Raw genomic sequence first — 21,435 nt, 5'->3', positions numbered from 1 at the left:
TAAAACTAAAGGTTTAAATATTTGTTAGCAGCACACATTCCCTTTGAGAAAGCCATGAAGCATGGATAAAGTAAGTACAGTTATTACACATACGAATACATGTACCTGCACACACATTAACATCTTAATCAGCATTTTGTCAAAGCCAAGAACAGAAACATAGAATCAGAATAGTTTGGGTTGGAAGAGACTTTCAAAGGTCATGTAGTCCAACTCCACTGCAATGATCAGGGACAGCTTCAACTAGATCAGGTTGCCCAGAACCACATCCAGCCTGGCCTTGAATGCTTCTGGGGATGGTGCATCCGCCACCTTTCTGAAAATGTATGCCAGCAGTTTACCACCCTTGTTGTAAAGGATTTTTTCTTCACATTCAGCCTGAATCTCTCTTCTTTTGGTTCAAAACCTCATGACAACAGACTCTGCTAAATGATCATCCCTGCCACCAGGCTGAGCAGATCATCCACCTGGTCACATCTGAAACAGTGAAAGGCTCTGGCACTCCCTGCAGCCCAAGATCTGTGTCTCTGTTTTTGTGGTAGCTCCATCTAGGTTGCTACAACTTTCCTGGTGAGTGCAGAGGATATAATTTTGTGATGGATAGGTACCATTTTCAGGCTCTTTCTATGAGGGTGATAACCACCAATAGAGCAATCCCTTGAGCTGGTAAGTTGCCTGTGCACTCTTTGCATGCTCTTGGAATAGGTAATGGAAAGGAACAAGGGAGTAGACACCATGAGGCAAAGCCAATCTCAGGCAAAGCTCAATTACAACATAGCTGATCTAACAAATGTTAGCCCTGGTCTTGTAGGCAAATGTTATGTTTCATGCAGCTTTGTGAGAGTTAACAGGTAGCTTCTCAGACTTAAAGAGCTAAGTATTGTCAAAATTAAGATGTCATTAAGCAGATGAAGGAGCAGATCTGAAGAAAATAATCAATTCTGTATTTCATCTTTCTCTGAGGCAGATTAAATTCTGCTGTAAAAACTAATAAATATTCAAGTAATCATGCTCTAAATGTCCTCTCAGGACTTTTCCATTGACTTCCTAGTGGTCACATTTTCCATATTCACATTCATTAATGCTGTCAACAACTGATTTATCTGCATTTTATTTGCAGAAGACAGACACAAGAATTTAGCTGAGAGATGCTGCCACAGAAGATTCTGTCACAGACATACCAGAGAAGCTTTACAGATAATAAAGATCAGCTTTCACTGATCCTTCCAACTTTGCTTTTTCTATAGCAAATCTTTTGAAATACCAAATCCAAATTACAGAACAGTGCTGCCTTTTTTAGTCTGAGGAAGAATAAATCAACTTTCCTTTAATGCTTACTAAAACCATCTTGCTTTTACCCTGTGACTTGCAGCAACTGGTCTAAAAAACAAAAAAAATCTTACTATGCACAAAGTTCAACCTCACTTATGGATTGCACAGATCTTGTCATGCTATTTCCATTTTAATTTTTACCTTGTGTAATAAAGGAATAAAGCAGAAGTGTATATCAAATCTGCCTTATTTTCCTGGCTGTGGTTGAGTGTTAGACAAAAAATCTGGACTGCTCCAAACATCACAGTTATGCTGAAGCTCTGTTTGGTGGAGCAACAGTCACTGTATATCTCTAGCAATGAATGTAAAATTGGAATTTAAAAAGTTATTTCCTGTATCAAAAGACAACATTGTGTTATCTGCTCCATCCAAAGCTTTAAAAGCTCTGTTGGAGATGTTAAGGAGCACATTCTATTGAATTTCATAGTTCCTATGATTACACAGCTGTGTGATATGATATCAGAAAAATTAATTTTCAAGGAATGGAAACACTCCACATGTTAAAACTCAGAAAGTGGTAATAAATCTTAAGGACTCAATTTGCTACAGATGTTGGATATTACAGGAACACAGAGCACAGCTCTGACTGTTGTAAGAAAAACAGGGCACATGACAAAAGAAGGAATTTTTAGTTTTCTATACAGTTCTGATTAGCATTTTTAAAAAGTGAAAAAGCTACATCTGTCTTGTCTTTTATTGAATATTAAATTTTGACCTTTGTATTTGCAAACTTTATTTCAGATCACACTTCAGTCTTTGATAAGTCTTACCACTATTATACATCAAGCATATGATTTGGAGGGTACATTATGTTCTAATTTAGCTTGCAGAACCTGTCCACTTACATCTTTGTCTGACACACCAGGTATTAGCCACTACTGCAAATGGAATACACCACCTTGGATTCAGTATATTATGAAAGGTCCTTGGTCATGTTCAGGATTACCCCTCAAAACTGACTTGAGCAACAAGACAGTCCATCTGCACTCTTGTCACAGAACACATGCTAACCATAGGCTGCCACTAACAACAACTATCAATATCTTCCCACCATTATCCTTCTGCTTGTAGAAAGTGTGGTGTTAAAGTTGTGTTTAAATGAAATAAAGGTGTCAGACAAGCATAAAGAACTGGTGTAAATATAAGATGGCTTGATGGTTCAATGCCAGCTGAAGGACAATGTTTTCCTTACATTAAGGTAATCACCTGTTTATAAGCAATTAAGTATCAAAGTGCAAGCAAGCTCAGTTTTCTATCTTGAAAGAATTTGTTTCTGTTTATGCCAAATAGCTCAGCATTTCCTAAAGCTGTTTGACACAGTCACTGTTTCAAAAAGGAGAGTTAAAATCAAAGCAGTTAATTTATTAAAATCCTGGTGAGGTGTTGGAGAAAAGCAGTCAAGGAAAAAGAAGAGTTTAAGAGGCCGGATATTCAATTCAAGATCTTCCTGAGATAAAGCTCAAGATGGGAGTTTTGCTTAAATACCTAATCTTCAGCACAATCTCTGTATGCCTCTGGGTAAATGATAATAAACATTTCTTGGAACTGATATAAAGTATACATAGACTTAGACATGTTGACAAGTGTGTATCTTCCTGTAAACAAAGGAAATGTGTTGCTCTGCTGGAATTGCACAAATATCTCTCAGATACCTGAGAAAGGAAGCTCTCATAAAATGCAGTTGGAAGTTGTAGCAAGGAAGCTGCTTCAAGAGGTCAGGACAGAGGGTTGTGTGCTACACATTGGCTATGAAAGAGGTGTTAAAGCCCAAACCCACCATGCCTTTCCATATGTATGTGGTATTCTCACATGCTCAAAAAGAGCTGCTACCTGGAAAGACTGCAGAACTGCAGACAAGAGATATAAGATGGAGCAGTAGGTAAACACAGCTGCAGTGTGAAACACTGTTAGGGAAAGCCTGGCCAGTACTCAGGCTACTCCAACTCCCAGCACTGTTGAACTGGTGCTGTCAGAGGGTATATACACTATGGTTTAAAAAAGAACCAGAAACTTCAGCACCACCTTCGGGAGTTGCAGCCACCAATTTTGAGCTCCCCATCCCATACGCACAGATTATTATTTTCTCTAGAGCCTTACTTTGCTTTAACAGAATAATCTAATTTAAAGACTGTCTGCCTTTTTGCCTTTTTTCCCCCATTCATTTCTGTTAGGTCCTTCTGGAGCTGCCTGCCATTAGCACAGCATTTAACTACCCAAAGGAGCTGAAAGATTTATTAAATAGAAAGAAAGTTTAAGACAGCATAACAGAAAAAAGTGAAAGCTAAATAGTTAGGACACGTAGGAGGATAAGACCTGGTTTCTGTCTGGAATTTATTTAAAGTCCTTAAAGGCCAAATGTAGCCTGTTGCAAAACTCCCATGGAATTATAATAAAATTCCAGTCTCATTGTCAGTGCACTGAGCCATTTATTGACTCCCACACACAAGTCAGATGTATGGCAAATCAGTTTACAGAGATCATTTAATTACTTGTGCGTGCACCTAGGGCAGTATACCCTAATTCTCCTGAATGACCTATAGTTTCAAGTGTTTATTCATAAGAGAAGCATTTCAGAAGGTCACAATAGATCATTCATCAGAGGCTTAGAAATTGCTCCTCTGTCAGTTTTACATACAGTAAAAAGATGCACAGTAATTTTCAGACTTGCATCAAATTTCATTTTTCTGATAGAGCTTTTTTTTCCCTCAGTAAGAAAAAATTCTCATTTAAAGGATTTCTTAATTAGCATATTCTTTCATATCAAATCTAGTCTTCAACATAATTTTATGCAGTCACCCTGGGACTGTGAATAACTTTTTATTTATCTTGGCACTCAGAATTTGATTGCTTTTGTACGGGTACATCTTATTGTAATGTACAAAAGTTTTCCCTTTAAACATGAGAAAGAAGACTAACCTCCATTGAATTTTGAACACTCATGAAGTATCTCACTATTAGCCTGAACATAAAGGTATTTCTGTTTCATTTTCAGCATTTTACGATAGGAAATAGACTCATTCTATTTACAAGGCTAAAGATGTTTCTATGTGAATGAGAAAGATGAGGTAAAACTCTCTCCCTTGCCTCTTCCATGCATGATGGCAAGGGATGTTCTCACGGGGTATGTTAGGGAGCACCATCTGAATCCCAACCTGCATCACTCACATAGCATGTGGTGCAGTGACACAGGACATCACATCACTCTAGTAAAGGCAGATGAAGGGGATGCACTGCAGTAACAGGAGAACCCTTTGAGATCCTGCCCCTCTATGACCTCCTCCTACTTCTCTGCCACAGCCCTGCGAAGCCCTGGGAAACAGATGAAGCTTCCACCCTGCTGCAGAGGGGCTGTATGCCACCTGATAGAGAGGGAAGAGGAGGACAGGTAAGAACTGCAGCTGCCCCATGCTCCAGAACTGTCTGCAGAAGAAAATTAGACTCTACTACAGCTTAATAGAGGGCAAGGTTTGCCCAAAGGCTTCCCTCACATAACTGGTGGGCATTGATTTTAACATCACAATTCATTTATTGTAGCTGTCTTTGTAACTAAAACACGCAATAAAAATGACTGTATTCTGTTCAGCAGCCAACTTTAGAGTGTCCTGAAAGGCTGATATAGATAAAGACTTCTTGGCTTGGAACACGTTTAAGATTTCCCACCTCCCCAGGAAACATTTATGACCTGCTTAACACACTAATGCAAATGCAAGTCTTTGTAAAAATAAAATACAGATCAGGTATTATTTATTATATATCTACTTTCCTGTAAATAGCTTGAAAAATAACTGGGTGTGGAAAGTTTTCTTGCTCAGTTAAAAATATTATTCTGAAGCGCAAGGAAAAGATGAATGTAAGCATTAACTACTCAGATATCCACAATTTCAGTGGCTGGTGGGTGAAATATGAATTCCTGACAGTAAAAAAGTATTCAAAAAGACAATGTAGAGAAACAAAAAATGAAACGGGACTACAAGAACCAGGACAGAAGCAACTGGGGTTCTTCCCTGAACTCACTGTCACCCTGCATGATATGACATGCTGTTACATGACAAAGCCCTGAAGAATGAGTAGTGACGCAAGGCATGACTCTACCCCTATCTTACCTGGAGATATATCACTGCTCTTGAGAAAAGTCTGACTTTGAACAGACAGCAGCATATATTTCTTGGGTAATATTTCTTGGCCATGATCCACAATATAAATGATTTGCAATGCATTGTCTCTGATGAAGTACTTTGCACAACTTACAGCTGAGAGAGCAGGACCTCCAAAAAACTTAAATATGGAATTGATAGTGAACCACAGCATTAACAACTGTGAATGCAATCTGAATTAACTGCATATATATATATATATATATATATATGTATGGCACATAATTCTGTGCCATATGGTCTTTATGCAAAGTCTGTGAAAGCTCCGAGATGCAGCCTGCCCTATGGATTGCTTGTCAGTGCCGATCAGCACTGCTGAGCGCTTATGTACAGGAGCCAGGATATCAAATGTCCTAAACCTAAGAGCAATGAGCTCTAATCTGCAGATAAATTTAAGGAGCCCAATTCCCCACTGATTTAAAACTGGATTCAAGAGTCTCTCCACCTCCAGAAATTGACTAGTAAGAAACAGCAGGGTAGAAAAATTAGGGACTATTCCTTGCAGTAAGTACAAGCTCACCATTATTACCCTCAATCAGCCTGAAGATCCCAAGTAGCTTTTAAACACCCTATAGCAATTAAAACGGCAGCTTGTGGTAGAATGGGCATCTACATTTGAATGATAAATACTTAACCAGCTAGACTCCAGCATCTCAGATTCTGATTTATTTTTTCCTATTCAAACAACCCTAGTAATGTAGATAGTATTTTCAAGGGTAGAAAATTCAAAGTTGCCCTGTAGAAAAAGCTTACCCTTTCTTTTCCCCATATTCTTACTTCCTCCCCTAGACTCAAATTCTTTACTATTTCCACTACTGCAGTTTGAAGATCTTTCCATTAAATTAACTACTGTACTCCATCCCTTTAATCTTGTTTTGTTTGACTCATTAGAAACAAATAGAGCATGAGCTACAAAAGAAGCATCTTTGCTCTTCATCAGCTAACAGAAGGCTAGTTATTCTCAAACTTCAAACCACGAACTTGCTGGTCTATGAATAACTTCCAGGCAGTCACATCTAAGTCCCCCTAAAAGAGAATTGAGGGGACATGTTTGAACAAAATTCCTGTTCTGGATCATTTAACTGTTAAACTGATCCAGTATTCAACTATTTGCTTACACTATATAGAAATACCTCGACAGATCTTCTCTGTCAGAAAATTGGACACAATTATCTCTCCTGCATTTTTGTAATGTGCATGTTCTGGCAGGATTTTCTTGGAGGAATGATCACACAAATAAATAAGACACCTGGATACATCTGGGTGGTACAGATTACTAGATTCTTGGTTTTTTTCCTATTCTAGACTCTTGGTTTTCTCCTGTTAGGTGACCGCTAGTGGTTATTTTAGTTATAAATGGCTATAAGTGTGTATGTTTTAAAGTTTATGTGACACTAAGTGGAATAAAATACCACTGTTACTTCTAAGACTACAACTAAGCATGAAAATATGGCAGGTAAACAACAGCTAATATCTCATGTGGTCTGACTAGTGAAGCTAATCAGAGCATCCCTTTTCTTGCACTTTCATGGGTGTAGAAATTTTGGTTTTGTAACTGCAGATGTTCCAGTATTTGGTTATTTGTTTTAAAAGTCCAATTCATATTTGTTTTTCCTCTACTACAGAGTCATAATAAAACATTCAGAATGGTATTATAACTTATTTGTATTTTATTTAAAAGAATATAACACATTTTGGAACCTAGCTGCTTGAAATTTCCTCCTGATGTCCGCATTTCCCTGGAATAGCTCTGAGAAAATAACGCTGTTTTCATAGCATTTAGAGGTTAATAGCTTCTACAAGTTAACTGGAACAGGGAAGCACACTAAGTCAGGTGCCCCGGGCTCTCCTATGACCTTGTATAATAATTGCCTCCAGTTTGCTCAGATTCAAAATGCCTAGCACATTACTGGTGTCTTTAATTTCAACAGGACAAGAAGCATAACAAGCAAAAAGGTGTCAGAAGCACACCTTCATGCCCTTGGACAGTGACGTCATGTATTTACCAGTGTTGTGTTGAGAATTGATATTCGTATTAATTTGGCTTCCTGCTGCTTTAACATAGGTAATGCAGGCATTGAGAAGCTGTTGTGCAGCCGTATTCAAATAGGTACATGTTATTTTATGCTGAACACTGGGACCTGTGACCTGTGTGTAACTGTGTTCAGCTGGAGGCGGTAGGGTGACAGGCAGGGAAGATGATTATTTGAATGACATGAATATAGCTGACTTGAAGATGCTGGCAGATAATTTGCTTCAACTGCTCTAAATGAAAAGAGTCACATAAATCAACACCTTTAATGTCAGAAAGGGATGTGCTAAGGTGCACAGAGTCTTGCTGTTTTCCACCTGAAATCTGGCCTGCTCAATATATGCCACTGAATAGATGTAACAACATGCAAGGCAGGAGGGAGAGGGGCACCTGGCAAAGCACACTTTCTCAGTTTGGATCCCAACATCTGCAAAGCATCATGTCTACTGTTACTCTCATCCAAAGTGTCTTCATGTGGCAACACCATGTGGATTCTATAGAGAAAACTGCCCATTCAATTATAACTGACAGGATGAAACATTTAGTGTGCAGCTTCCAAATTGCTTTGCAGTGCTAAAGGATGAAGAAAAGACTACCATAAGGGCTGGTCTCCACAATACTCTGCTCAGTCCTTTTCACTGATATACCTTGAACTCACACCTCAGTAGCTAGGTCCATTTTGGAACAGAGACCTAGGACACAACTCCAGGTAAGATTCTGAGACTTCTATTTCCTCACAGAATACACCTGTTTTGTAAGTTACACTTCAGAGTGAAAAATCACCTCAAAAGAGAACATTGTCTCTTGGGCCATGTTTTACCAAACACTTTACCCAGATGCACACAACTTCCGCTGGCTGTGAATATTTTCTAACCTTTCTGGTTTTAAAGCTTTCTATTAAATAACACTTCAGCAAGTGGGAATCCTACTTCCAAGTGGCAGTGCCATTTTCCAGGGTGCTGTACTGTAATTTAATAGAGCCAAGTACTGGCCTGCATTTTAAAGCATGCTTTTAGCAGTTTGAACTGCATTTTCCAGAAGACTGTTTCACTACAGATGCTTTGAGCTTGCTGTTACACAGTCAAAGAACCACACTTTTAAGAACATTTAAACATCACAACCAAATCACGACCATCTGATATCATCATGGTTGCTGTATCGTGTCTAGCAAAAATAGATTATTCTGAGCCACTATCTCTATAGCTCTCACAGCAAGCATAGGCAAGCCAAGTTTACCCTGAGGCTTTTTGTTGTTGAGGGATAGCTCCAACCAGTACTTTCTTAGCTGTTTAATCCATGTTCTGTCACCCACCCTTTAAATTATACCAGCATTTTTATCTTAATCTTCATGCTTTTGTTTGGGTACTGGAATTCAGCTTTTCTCTTTTTATATAATTTCATTTCATTAAGGTTTCCTTTGTTGCATTTATTTTTCTAATTTGTGTATTGTCCTGGTTTGAGCAGTAACAGTAATTTTTTCTCCTTCTTGGTAGCTGGTGCAGTGCTGTGTTTTGACTTTCGGGCTGGGAACGGTTGCTGATAACAAGTATGTTTTGAGTTACTGCTCAAATGTTCAGTTTGTCCAAGGACTGAGCCTTGTGCTCTGCCAGGGAAGGAGGGGAGGCTGGGAGGAAGGTGGAGACAGGACACCTGACCCAGGCTAGCCAAAGAGGTATTCTATACCATAGCACGTCATGCCCAGGATGTAACGGAGAGTTGCCCGAAAGGGCTAGGGATGCTGGGGGGATGGAGGAGGTATTGGTTGGTGCTCGGTCGGGCAGGGTGGGGTGAGTTATGGGTCAGTGGCTGGTGAGATGTTGTATTCTCTTCAATTGTTATTTGCTTTATCATTATTATTTGTAGTAGTAGTGGCAGCAGTGATTTGTGTTATGCCTTAGCTATTAAACTGTGCTTATCTCAACCCATGGGGGCTACATTCTTTGGATTCTAACTCTCCTAACTCTCCGTGAGTTGGGGGAGCAAGGGGAGGAGAGTGAGTGAACAAGCTGTGCGGATTGGGTTTAAACCATGACATGTATTTTCATGGCAAGGACTCCCTCTGGCAAAACTGGGAGATTTACTTCACCATATTTCCTTCCTAGCACTTCCCAGGTTTTTACTATGGATTTTCTGTCCCCTTCCCATCTATCTGCTTTTTGAAATATAGGAATCACACTGGAAGTGCATTGACTGAATAATAATAATGTGTATTCAGCAGGAACACGACAGGAATCCTAGACTCATTGCCCCTCTGCAATAATACATCAACTGCAATAATATACAAAAATATATAAATAATATGCAATACTTTCCATAAATACAGAGACTCTGTGGAAATACAAGGCTGTTGCTAATTACAATGGCTAAATATACAGCCTTAATGCTGGCAGAAGTGTCTAGCAGAAAGGAATATAGATGGGAATGAATAGAAAGGACTTGCAACTTCTACTCCACCCTTTTCACTGGTGCTGCCTATCGCACTTCTCAACAGCCCCTCCTATTAGCTTCCCTTTCTCATCCCCTGTACACAGCAGTAGCAGAATCCACGTTCCCTGAACATCCCCATCCAAGATCTCCTCCTGTTCCTGGAACTTCCATACTATTCACATGAGGCAAAATACCTGTGTCTTAAGCCCAGACAAAAGCAGCTCACAAAGAGGCAGGTCAGGAGTGATCAGGATCCAGACCACAAAACTTCCAGCAGGAAGAAAGAAACTTGGGAGTTAGACTATACCTGAACATACAGCAAAAAAGTTCTTGCTATTCCTCAGTTCCACAGCTGGGACACTGCTCAGGGAGTTGCCATAACCGTTCCCCATCATCTAACGGTACTTTCTAGGCACAACCTCCTCTCCAACTTCCTGACCCTCATTTACATGGTGAATTCTGTAGCTGCTACTAAATGCAAACAAGTCCAGGTAATCTTGCTTACCCATTTGTGTCAGTGCCAGTATGTAAGGGTCCTGCAGAGGCCAGGCAGCTGGCAGAGCACCTTTAAGATTGGCCAAAGGGATTCACCAGGTTGATGCTGAACACCAGCATGCTGGCTTTTTCACTAGGCCTTCTTAACAGCACACTGAATTCAGACTTAGACTTTCCAAACGATGCATTGTAAATCACATACAGGCTTGGGTAACCCTCTCCCCCTCCCCCACTTACAGAAGCAATTTCAACCAGCTCTGCATTTGCTGGCATTTTAGTGAGTGTACTATACAAGCAACATTAACGCAAGAGATGCTTTATCCTATATCACAACCCTGTCAGATGCAAGAACCAACATTTGGGACACACATCTAGAGTATTTTCAGTATAATAATAAAAGATTGGTCTCTAGTTTCCTTACTGTTTTCAGCAAGTTTCTTTGCTGTAAGACTACAGCAACACCTATTTTTCCAGTGAATCAACATAAAGCATTAATGAAGATAAATAAACAGTTGCTGGTGTCCTACACAGACTCATTAGCAAATATACTTGTGCAATCATGTTCAAGGGAGTTCCAGTTCCCAATGTGTGGCTGTATCAACCCTCCTTCAGTAAAACATCAATGCTAACTGCTTTGTGTGTTACGACTGTCAAGCCCAAGGGTGGGATCTCCAGGGCAAAGAGTGACTCTCTTCATCCTGGTTACAGGCATGTCTGTGTCGGACCCTTCTGGGCTGCCCTCAGGGGGGTGGTAATGAACTGTCCGTGGCCCGTCCTTGCTACTGCCATTTAATACAGCCTCCCTCATTAGCTGGCAAAGTGAATCTCAGCTAAAATTCAGCTTCTCACAAGCAGTGAATGGAGGGCAGAAGCTTTTAATCTAGGCTTTATGGCAATAAAAATAATTCAGAAATACTTATTTCCAAAGCTTTCCCTCTCAGAAGAAGTAAGCTAAACTCTTTTGAGAGTCTCAGTCAAAACATACGTTCCCCATCCATAATTGAATATGGGCTTTGGGTTTACTGGGCTGCTCAAAGTGCTTTGTTCCTCACCAGTTGAGCACTAGCCGGCAGTAGCACTTAGCCCTGTTGGAGCAGTCACCTGGGAAAGCTGATGACCCCAACTGCCTGTTAGCCTGGGGCTCTGGTCACGCAAGGTTTTGTGTAATGGACCACATGCAATACATGTGAAATATTTACCATAATGATATTTACAAGGGGTCTGGCTCCCAGGGGAGACTGAAAGCCTGAATGTCATATCAAAGTGTAGTGTAGCGTGTTGAGGTATTTTTGACTGCATTCAGTAAGTGCGGAGCCAGACAAAAAAAAACAATTTGCTGGGGTCACTAGCCACACAAAGTACCAAAACATTCCTAGTGAGAGTCAGGGAAAAAAGTGACTGAGCAGAAACAGTACTTACCAGCAGAAAGCCTCTCTATTTGCAGCAGGCTACATGAAGCTCTGTGCCACCTCTTCCTGCTGCCATCTTGTGTGCTCCATCCCCGTCCCTGAAGCTGCATGCTGTCAGTTCATTGAGACAGTGGGGGGGCAGTTATAAATGTTTAATGAATGCTTTTACAGGTCCCTGGCAGGCAGGGTGCATGCTGTTTGTGAGCCCGTGCAGTGATGTTATGTCCAAGGCAAGATGCCATTAGACTAATGGAGAGAGAAAAGCGCTGCAGGAGGTGGGAATGGGGTGATGTGGGGGGCAGGGGCAGGTAGGAGCAAGGCTGGTGGCACAGTGGTAGCAGGGCATCCCGCAGCCCAAACTGCAAAAGCAGGCAGCTGTAAGTTTCTACTTCATCTGAAAATTTAACACTATGGAAAATGTGAAATGTAACTTTTTTTGCCAGAGCTTTTGCTGGTGATGGAGGTGCAACTCTGGAGGGCAGGTGCTGGTCACAGGAGGTACCCTGACATCCATGCTACAGGTGCAGTAGGACTTCATGCTTCTTGGCTTCATGATCACTGTCTTTAAAAGGTGGTATGTTATGGTGTTTGGGTGAAGGGGAAATACAGCTTATGACTCCTGGTCTGTTGCTGGTTTCCTGTTTCCAAAAGACATTTTAATAAATACTTTATTCAAACACATATTCAGGTGGTTTGTCTCCTCAGGGTCCATTCAGGTACTTTCTACTTCTTGACTTTCACCTCCAGTCTCGATAGTGGCTCTATCTAGCCATCCACACTGGTAACAGTCCATTGAAATGAACTGATTTGGGTTTTCTCTGCTTGCCCTGTTTAATGTTTGTCTCCAGCACACATTTTCCATGGAATTTCCCATGAACTGATCTTGTAAGCCATAACAGAGCATGATACTCTTAGTGTCACCTTGGCCTGATGAATCTGCAGCACACTAAGCACTGATGATCAGCTACTGAATTTTCTCCTAGAGATGGGCCATATTGGCTGACAATGCTTCCAGAATCTGGGACTTGGAACACCTTTCAGGTTACACCAGGGCAGTTGCTGAGCTTTGTTCAATGCCTTTATCTCTCTATCTCTTTAATAACTCGCAGTATAAATATCTGAAATAAAAGTTGCCATCTCCTCAACAATCAAACTCCTAAAACAATCAACAATCAAAGACTATGTGTGGAGAGAATGCCACAGTAAATTAACCCAGCAGAACACAAAGCTCCTGAAGCCTTTATGGTGATCTCTGCACAATAAAGACTTTATGAGAAACCCAGCAACATCCGCAGGAGACAGTGCAGGTCTGGGAATTAAGAAGTCATACTTTCTGACCTCTGATTTTGTTGTGTCTCAAGGTTAAGAAACTACATTTGTCTAACATGGCGGATAACAACTAACAATTCCCATTGAACAATGGGAGAATCTCTTTAATGATTACCTCGTGCATCAAATGTATCAAACTGTCCATGAACAGTAAGTGTTTTAATTTATTCCAGGTGTGGCTAGACATGAATACAAGTGAGATCTTTGGGAAGTTCAGATGCTCAACACCTGAAAATGTTGCTTTGTTTTACACAGCTGGAGTTCAGGATTCATAAGGCAGATGGATGTGTCTTTGAGCTGCTAAGCTTTTAAGTATGGCCATAACAACAATCCTTACTTTTTCCTTTAAGTATTCTTAACAGTATTTAAGGGCAGCCTAGGCCTTATGCAAATGCAATGAAGCTGTGTGTGCTGATTCCTGGCTGCCTGTTTTGCTAAAGATGAGTAACACTCATTTTTCACGGAGTGTTTTACTGTGGCAACAGATAATCCTTTTTTTTTATGAATTAATGTGCAAATTGATGAAAACTGTGCCCTGCCAGCCATGACTATAATGTACCATGCCCACTGTAGATCCTGTTTTGGCACGTGTTGGGGGCAGATGCTTGTTCAAGAGGCATTCTCCCAAACTTGAGCAGGTCAGAAAAGAGACATTCAGCCTGTAATGAAGAGTGAAATCTATATAAACCCTCACTAGTCAGTCTTGTCCTTGCTCTGTTCTACCGCATCAGTGGAGAGACACTGCAAAAGTCTGGGACATTGTTGCAGCTCTGTGGCATTTCCCCTTGGGGACACCTTTGTATTAACCCAGTGGCAAAGGTATGTTAGAAATTGGGTCCAGTGGCACCCAATGCAGAGGCCCTTAGCCTGGGCTGCAGGCTTGCAGACTTCATATCCCTCTCTTGTGACAGTAATTTTAAGTAATAGAGTATTACCAGCTAAATTTTTTTAAGCAATTTATCTTTTGCATCCATGCCCATTTTATAATCTTACTCCTACATGGAGCTCATAGACTGACAGCACAGATTGCATATACAGGTAAAACTCTCCCTGCTTGTTACTTTATGACTGCTTAAACCAGTGCACATGATTATTTAAAGCAAATATCTGCATGAGAAAAGGTGAAAATGAATCATAAAGAGAATAGTGTAAAGGATATTTGACTTGGAAATCAGGAGACAGGCTTAGCGAAATGCTTAACCTGCACTTGCTACATTGAGCTATTAATCCTGTTGTTTCCACCTATCTTTTCCCTGATATTATTTGCATATAACCTCTCTTCCTAGCTATACTTAGAAAGCCAAAAACCCCCATAATTTGCCCTTGAAGATAAGAGTTTGTTATCATGAGCCCTTGCTTTGTATGGGTTACAAATGTATAGCTGTTTGCAAAGAGCATTTCTTCAATGCAATGTTCCTACATTTTGATTCACATGAGGAAGAGAAGCAGAATCTCATCTTTGCTGCAGTGAAATTTAACAGCTTGATGCACTACCATCTGTTTGAAGGAAAATAAGCATCAAGCTGATGTTAGGGTTTAAGGCTATAATAATACTTCAAGTTGCACAGCAATACTGACAGTGGACTCATTCTTTGAGCAGATTGATCTCTTTTGGAAGCGTTATATGACAACAAGAATGGACAGAATTATTTGGTATCTTAAGCAGGAAAGACCAGAAATTTGGTACAGTAGAAGAAAGGAAAACAAAGGATACTTGACAACATAGCAGAAGAGTCAAGGGGAATAAGAGCACATTGGCTTTGTCTGCTGAATGCATGATAGCAAGCAAGGACAATAGCTGGTGGACTGTGAAATCAAACTGAGCTCTTGATACAATCGTGCCACAGCTGCTGCTCTGAAACTCCTGCTGCCTTCCCAAGACCACCCTAATTCTCCTTGTGCTTTTGACTAAATTTCTATTGCATGCTTTCTGGGATGGGGAACCTCTGTGGCAAGTAATTTGTTCATCTTGCTTGTGCAGTAGCCAGCACCATGTTCATAACCACTAATATTTCTATAAATGGTAAATTTAATAACAGCAGTACTGGTTGCTTTTATTTTCTCACTGGTATCCTCTTTCATCATGACCAAAACCCATTTAAATAAAAGCCTGAATGTCTGCCTTTTGCTTCCTGAGTTTTTACAATATAAATTTTTCCTGCTCCCATTTCAATCAAGGACAACATTCTCCTTCAGTGGGATGATCTAAGCAATAGAAATCATACCAACAAGGGTCTACCTAGACAAAAGTAAAACCTGGGATGTTTAGAAAGTTCCTGCAGTGGTTAACTGTTGGCTGAATTAACTGCTGCTCATTGTGTGCCTACTGCTGTCAGTGAAAAGATATTTCTGGTATGGGAGAGGAAGAGTGGATACCACCCTGCCTGTGTCAGGGAACACAACTTTCAATCCCCCGGTGTCCCACAAGGCCTTTAGGATGGGAAAAATTATCCTGCCCACCTGCAAGGTTTCATGACCAACCTCCTAGACTAGGTGCTAAATCACCCCTGCACATCCTCCTTGTGCTTCAATATTTAACATCTTAAGAAATGTAGCTAAGAGAATCTTGTTCCCAAATGTTATTTATTCTCAATGATTCTGCAGATGTTTCTTCAATAAAAGGAAATAGATCAAGGACAGCTTCAATATTTTCCCTTCCTCTATTCTTTTTCCTGTTGTTTTTCCTTAATTATTTTATCAGAAAGCAGCATATGGGGATGTATTACAGTGTATTACACCATGTTAAAAGGTGCAAAGAAAAATATAAGTCAACCAGGGTATTATTTTTAACATCTATGCAACACCTGGATATTAAGAGTTAAAATGGTGTAACATCCTACCTGACTTGTTGAGAGTTAATGATGCTTGTAAAACAGCGTTTTCCTCCAACCACTTGTTACCATCAAGGACTGGATATCCCTCTTTATATTCATGAAAATGAATATATATTCATTTTATATTTCTATGCATGAAAAATTATTAACCTATAATGGGAGTTCTTGATTCTTCTTTAAATGAAGGAGTAATGAAAAATCTTTCAACTGTTCTAGCCTGAATCTACACAGAAATTAAAGCATCACAGAAAAGACTATTCATAAATGAAATAGTAGTAAAAAAGAAAAACACCTTGCAATGCCAACAGCTTTTATTAGCACTTTTCTTCTGTTTTGAGTGTAAGTGCTAAAATCATGTGCTATATTGTAAACATAGCATATCTGTCTGAATGCAGTCTGCTAATATGAGCAGATTTTCCCATGCCCCAGGCTGAAATTGAAGGATTTTGCAATTACTTTATTACCCATTAGGGAAAATCTAACCCATAAATGTTTTCAAATTTTTAAAAATTATTCTTTAAAAGCCAGTGTTTCAGTAGGAATCTGAAGGTGGAAGTACTGATGACCTAAGAGGTGCTTGGGAATTGTGCTTGGTTATTGCATGGTTACAGGGATGAAGTAGTCTGAGTTGTGAATACTGATGGCCATTGAGATTGTGAAGCTTTCAGTCCTGTAAGGAGTAAGAGAGATAAATAGTGGAACTACAACCTTGGTCTTCAGGAGAGAAGATGATGGCTTGTTCAAGGATCTGTTTGTCAGGATGTCACAGGAGACTGCCCTGGAGAGCAAGGGGACCCAGGAGAGTTGGTTGACCTTCAAGAACATCCTCATCAGAGCACAAGAACAAATGGGGCAGGCAGCCAGCATGCCTGAACAGGGCTCTCCTGCCTGAGTTCAGCCAGTAAGCAAGCACACAGATGGTGGAGAGTACTTGTGACCCAGGAGCAATATAGAAATATTACTTGAGTGAACATGGAAGGATTTAACAAAGCCAAAGCTTGGAAGGAGTTAAAGCTCTTACAGGATTTGAAATGCAACAAAAGGGGCTCCTGTAAGTACACTGACAGTGAAAAAAAATGTCCTGCTGCTCAATGGTTAGGTGACTTAGTGGTAGGGTGTTTCAGACAGAGCTGAAGAAGCAGGCTGATGGGGACCTTTAAGCTCTACCAAGGCAAAGTAAGTCCTGTATCGAGGGCCAAATAACCCCATGCAACAGTACAGGCTCAGCCCCAACAGGATAGCAAGTAGCTTTGTAGGAAAGGACCTAGAGGTACCAGAGGACAAGAAATGGAACATATCAGCCAGGGGCTCTTAGAGCAATGAATGCCAACGACACTGTGGGCTGTAATAGCAAGTGCACCCAGCAGGTTGATGGAAACAACTGATCCCTTCTGTTTGGCATGTGTAAGACCATCTTGGTGAGAGGCTGCATCTGGAGCATCATGTTCAGTTTTGGGCGCCCTGATACCGACATAATGGGGCAAGCCCAGCTCTTGACTTGCAAGGGTGCCATCGGTGTTTGCAACTCAAACTAGTACATCCTGTTAGTCAGATATAAGTAAGTCTCTTCAACACACACATTAACTGAGTAGAACGTAGCCCATGACACACAGACCAGGTAAAAAGATCTAATACTTTGCGGATATGGAAGAAAAACTATATGATGGAGAACAAAGTACAATTTTTCTTATCCAGGATGAGAGAACTGGAATAGGAAATGATTTATCAACCTGCCCCTTCACTACACCAGTGCAACAACTTAATGCCTGAATGAAATTCTCCAGAAAAAAGAAACAAAAAGAGAGATACTGATCAACTTTCAGGTTCTTACTTGAAAACCCCTGTGGTCATTAAACACTTGTTTGCATTGGTGTGGCAGGAAGCAAATGTGTCAGTGACCTGGAGGAAACTGCTGTAGTGTCAGAACTCCAACTTCAGTGGGATACAGTTCCCTTTCTACTTCTCATATTAGCAATGACAAAAGGATAGGTTCTGCTTAGGGACATCGCCTAGCTCATTTACATGCATCAAAGCTTTAAATAAAGATTTGTATCCTAGGATCTCATGAAAATATTGAGGACATTATACTAAAATATACTTTATTAAACACAAAATATTTTCCTTCTGTCATCAATAAACATATTAACAGGGTTTATACAGATATATTTAACATTTATATAAATTAATCTACATGTTATTATTTCTTGGCTCTATTTTTTCTACGTTTTCATCATGCTGTAACAGGTCCAAGTTTTTACAATGTAAAATTAGACAAAGCTCCCAAAATCTTATTATAGAAGTTAAACATGCAGTTGTATCAACTGTTTTTCCATGTCTAGAGATCTTCAGCATCTTCTAATTTAAAAGCTGTGAATTTATGTGAGTGCTGAGTGTATCATTCCTCTGAAAGATGTCACCAAAATCGTCCCACTCCTGTCAAAAATCTTCCATCCAATCATGTAAAAGCTTAAAGCCAGTGAGGGTGCAGTATTCAGTTTAGGTTCAGCCATGTGACAAACCCTTTTCTAGCTCTGCCACTATCCCTACCCTACTTTTCACGTGCATCCCTCAACCAGAGGTCTGTCAGCATAGGGACCTGCCTTACTTGCTCTAGCTAGACAATGCAAAAATGAAGATGCAATTTGTTTCTCACAGGCTGACTGCATTGCCTCAGACTCTCCTGATCTGATCATGATAGCCATACAACAAACTGTGCTGTCTCCTACATCTTCCCATGATATTATAGCTGCAATTTCTTAACGTACTAACCCTGTATTCAAGGCTCCAAGTGCTAGAAGCCTAGAGGACCAATGACGCACACCACTGCTCCAGCCTAAATGCCTGCATTTGTTCAGTACTTTTCCATAAAATTTGGGTGGATCAATTTGGAGTTGGCAGTTCTGTGGCATTCTGCCCGTGCTGTAATTCTGCTACCTCCCCTGCTGGTATCTGTAATTTTTGCCTACTTCTGCTGCTGCCCACTGAAGCTGCTCTGGCTGGACATCTTCTCAACTTCTTCAAAGTTTCTGTCAGCAGTGGATTCTTCCTCTTTGGATGCCAATACTGTCATTGTGATATCACTACTACTGGAAGAAATGCCTGACATACCATGAGGTAACAGTCAGATCCAGACCCTGAGTTTATGAAAGCCCTGCAGTATCTGTGCTACAGACTGGCCTAAGCCAGATAAATATCTGCATTTGCTGGATCTCTGAAAAAAACCTGATGTGTGGGATTCCCTAACTGGGAACTTCTGTGGTAATGCAACACTGCAGTGCAAGATGACCAGCATGGGTATTACCACAAAGAGAGCCTACAAGAAAAAATACAAATGGCCTAGGAAGACAGCCAAAGCTCCAGTCTCTTTCCTGCCCTCTCCCCTTCTTGACAAACGTCTTCCTCCTCCCATATGAAAAAAGATGAACTTATCATGGACCCATGTGAATGTTGCCCTACCTAGAAGTTCAGCATTCAAGTGATGACTTTTGGCACAAACCTGAGTCTTAAGAAGAGGCAAAAAGGTCACTATTGCCAATAAGGTCCACTGGAAGACTCAAGTGTGCATTACCTGCATACTGAATATAATCAAAGGATGGGGGTCACCTAAGGTCCCTAGCTTCTCTACAGACTCCTTAATGAAACAAAAATCTTCCAGCCACAACATTTCTGCATGTGCAACCCAGTGGCAGAAAGTGAGAAACAAATAAAATAATAAAAGGCAGGTTCAGCTCAGTTTTCTTTTGAGGAAGAAACAGAACTGAAAGCAAGAGGTAGGACCAGTACAGACCTGCTCAAAAACCCCAATACACAACACGGTTATCACGAACAAGGTGCGTGAAAGGCAGCCGCAATATTAAATACCAGGAAATATATTAAAACCTGAACCTGGATAAAAATACCTCATAATCTAGAAGCTCTATCAAATCTGCAACCCCTCCTCACAGTGGATCAAATCTGATTGTCAGATGATGTGGCTGTACCCAAATCCACCACAACTACCAGTGAAACCTCCTCATTGTTGTTAAGGTTAGCAGATTCATCTTGAAACTGCTGATTGATAGATTATATGCAACAGAAATACTGTACATTTTACAAGCCTTACTCTATACTGTGTATTGATAAAACTAGGTTAATGATGGTAACCGCTCCGTTACCTACTGTTCTAACAAACATATCTTTCAGCCTTTTAGCACCAGCTTCTTCCTATCTCAAACTTCACAAAAAGTCTGAATTAGGAATTCACAAAACTAGAGGTCATACTAAACTTAATGAACAGGCCCATATTAAAAAATGAGATAGAATAGATATCCTTCTGATTTCACCTTTACATACATTCTAGCAATAAATTTCACCTGTTCAACATTCTAGCAACAGAAACAGTTATAACAAAAACAAACACCTCTAAACCCTCAGTAGCTCTCACTAAGAAAAACATCAGGAAACTAAAGAAATTCATCTGGTTGCTAGTCCTGTGGTTTTCCTTTTCTGAAGAGATGCCCCACGGTTACATGAAATGCAGAATTAATGACTATCCCAGTGATTTATGAACAGCACAGGCCTTGAGTGAAAAAGTCTACTTCTCAAATGTTCCTTTGACTTCCTGAGGAGGCTGTCAGTCTAAACAGGAGCAAGATTCTCATCTGAGAAAATACATTTATAATTTATAGACTAAGTTTTCTTATTGGTTGGTGATGTTGGTTTTGTTTTGTTTGTTGGTTTGTGGTTTTGGGTTTTTTTTGCTCTTTTTTAAGAATACACATTTGAGGAGCAAATCTGATCTGGAATGATTATTAAAATTCAAATAGAAAATACAAATGTAAGTAACAGCTTGAGTTTAGACAGTAGGCAAACAAGAGATTTGAAGATCTCTAAAGACACGTAGTCTTGCCTATTTTTCCAAAATAGTGAGGCAAATAGCCATGAAAAAATAAAAAAAAAGGAAGGAATTTTAATAATTTACTACAGCAACTAGCTCATTAGCAATGATGAACATGTGTTTGGGAAGGATTCACTTGATCATGTACAAACAACCACAGAAGCCTTTAAATTAAGTTCCAAAGAAAAAATATTCAGTGTCTAAGGTTGCCACATGAGAGTACCACTGTTCTGCCCTTGCAGTTCTTATGTAAGGTTTTGCGTGAACTGCAAAACATGCCTCTGAAACTGCTGTTTCCTGTAGGAAGCAGGAAATCTGAATTGGCAGGGGGTTTGGAACTAGGTGATCTTGAGGTCCTTTCCAACCCAACCCTTACTATTCTATGACTCCATGGTATTAACAGCTACAGTCTTAGTCCTGGATCATTTTACATTATATGCATTCCAGTTTCTTTTGTAGCATCACATGGCTGACTGGATTTGTCCCCATGAAATCCTGTTTCTGCTTGATGCAGTTTTAATTTACATTTCACAATGTAACAATCTAG

Source organism: Melopsittacus undulatus, chromosome 7, assembly GCF_012275295.1.
Source record: "Melopsittacus undulatus isolate bMelUnd1 chromosome 7, bMelUnd1.mat.Z, whole genome shotgun sequence".
In the NCBI taxonomy this organism is placed as follows: Eukaryota; Metazoa; Chordata; class Aves; order Psittaciformes; family Psittaculidae; genus Melopsittacus; species Melopsittacus undulatus.
The sequence above is the reverse complement of the archived record's forward strand: the minus strand, read 5'-3'. Positions refer to the sequence as shown.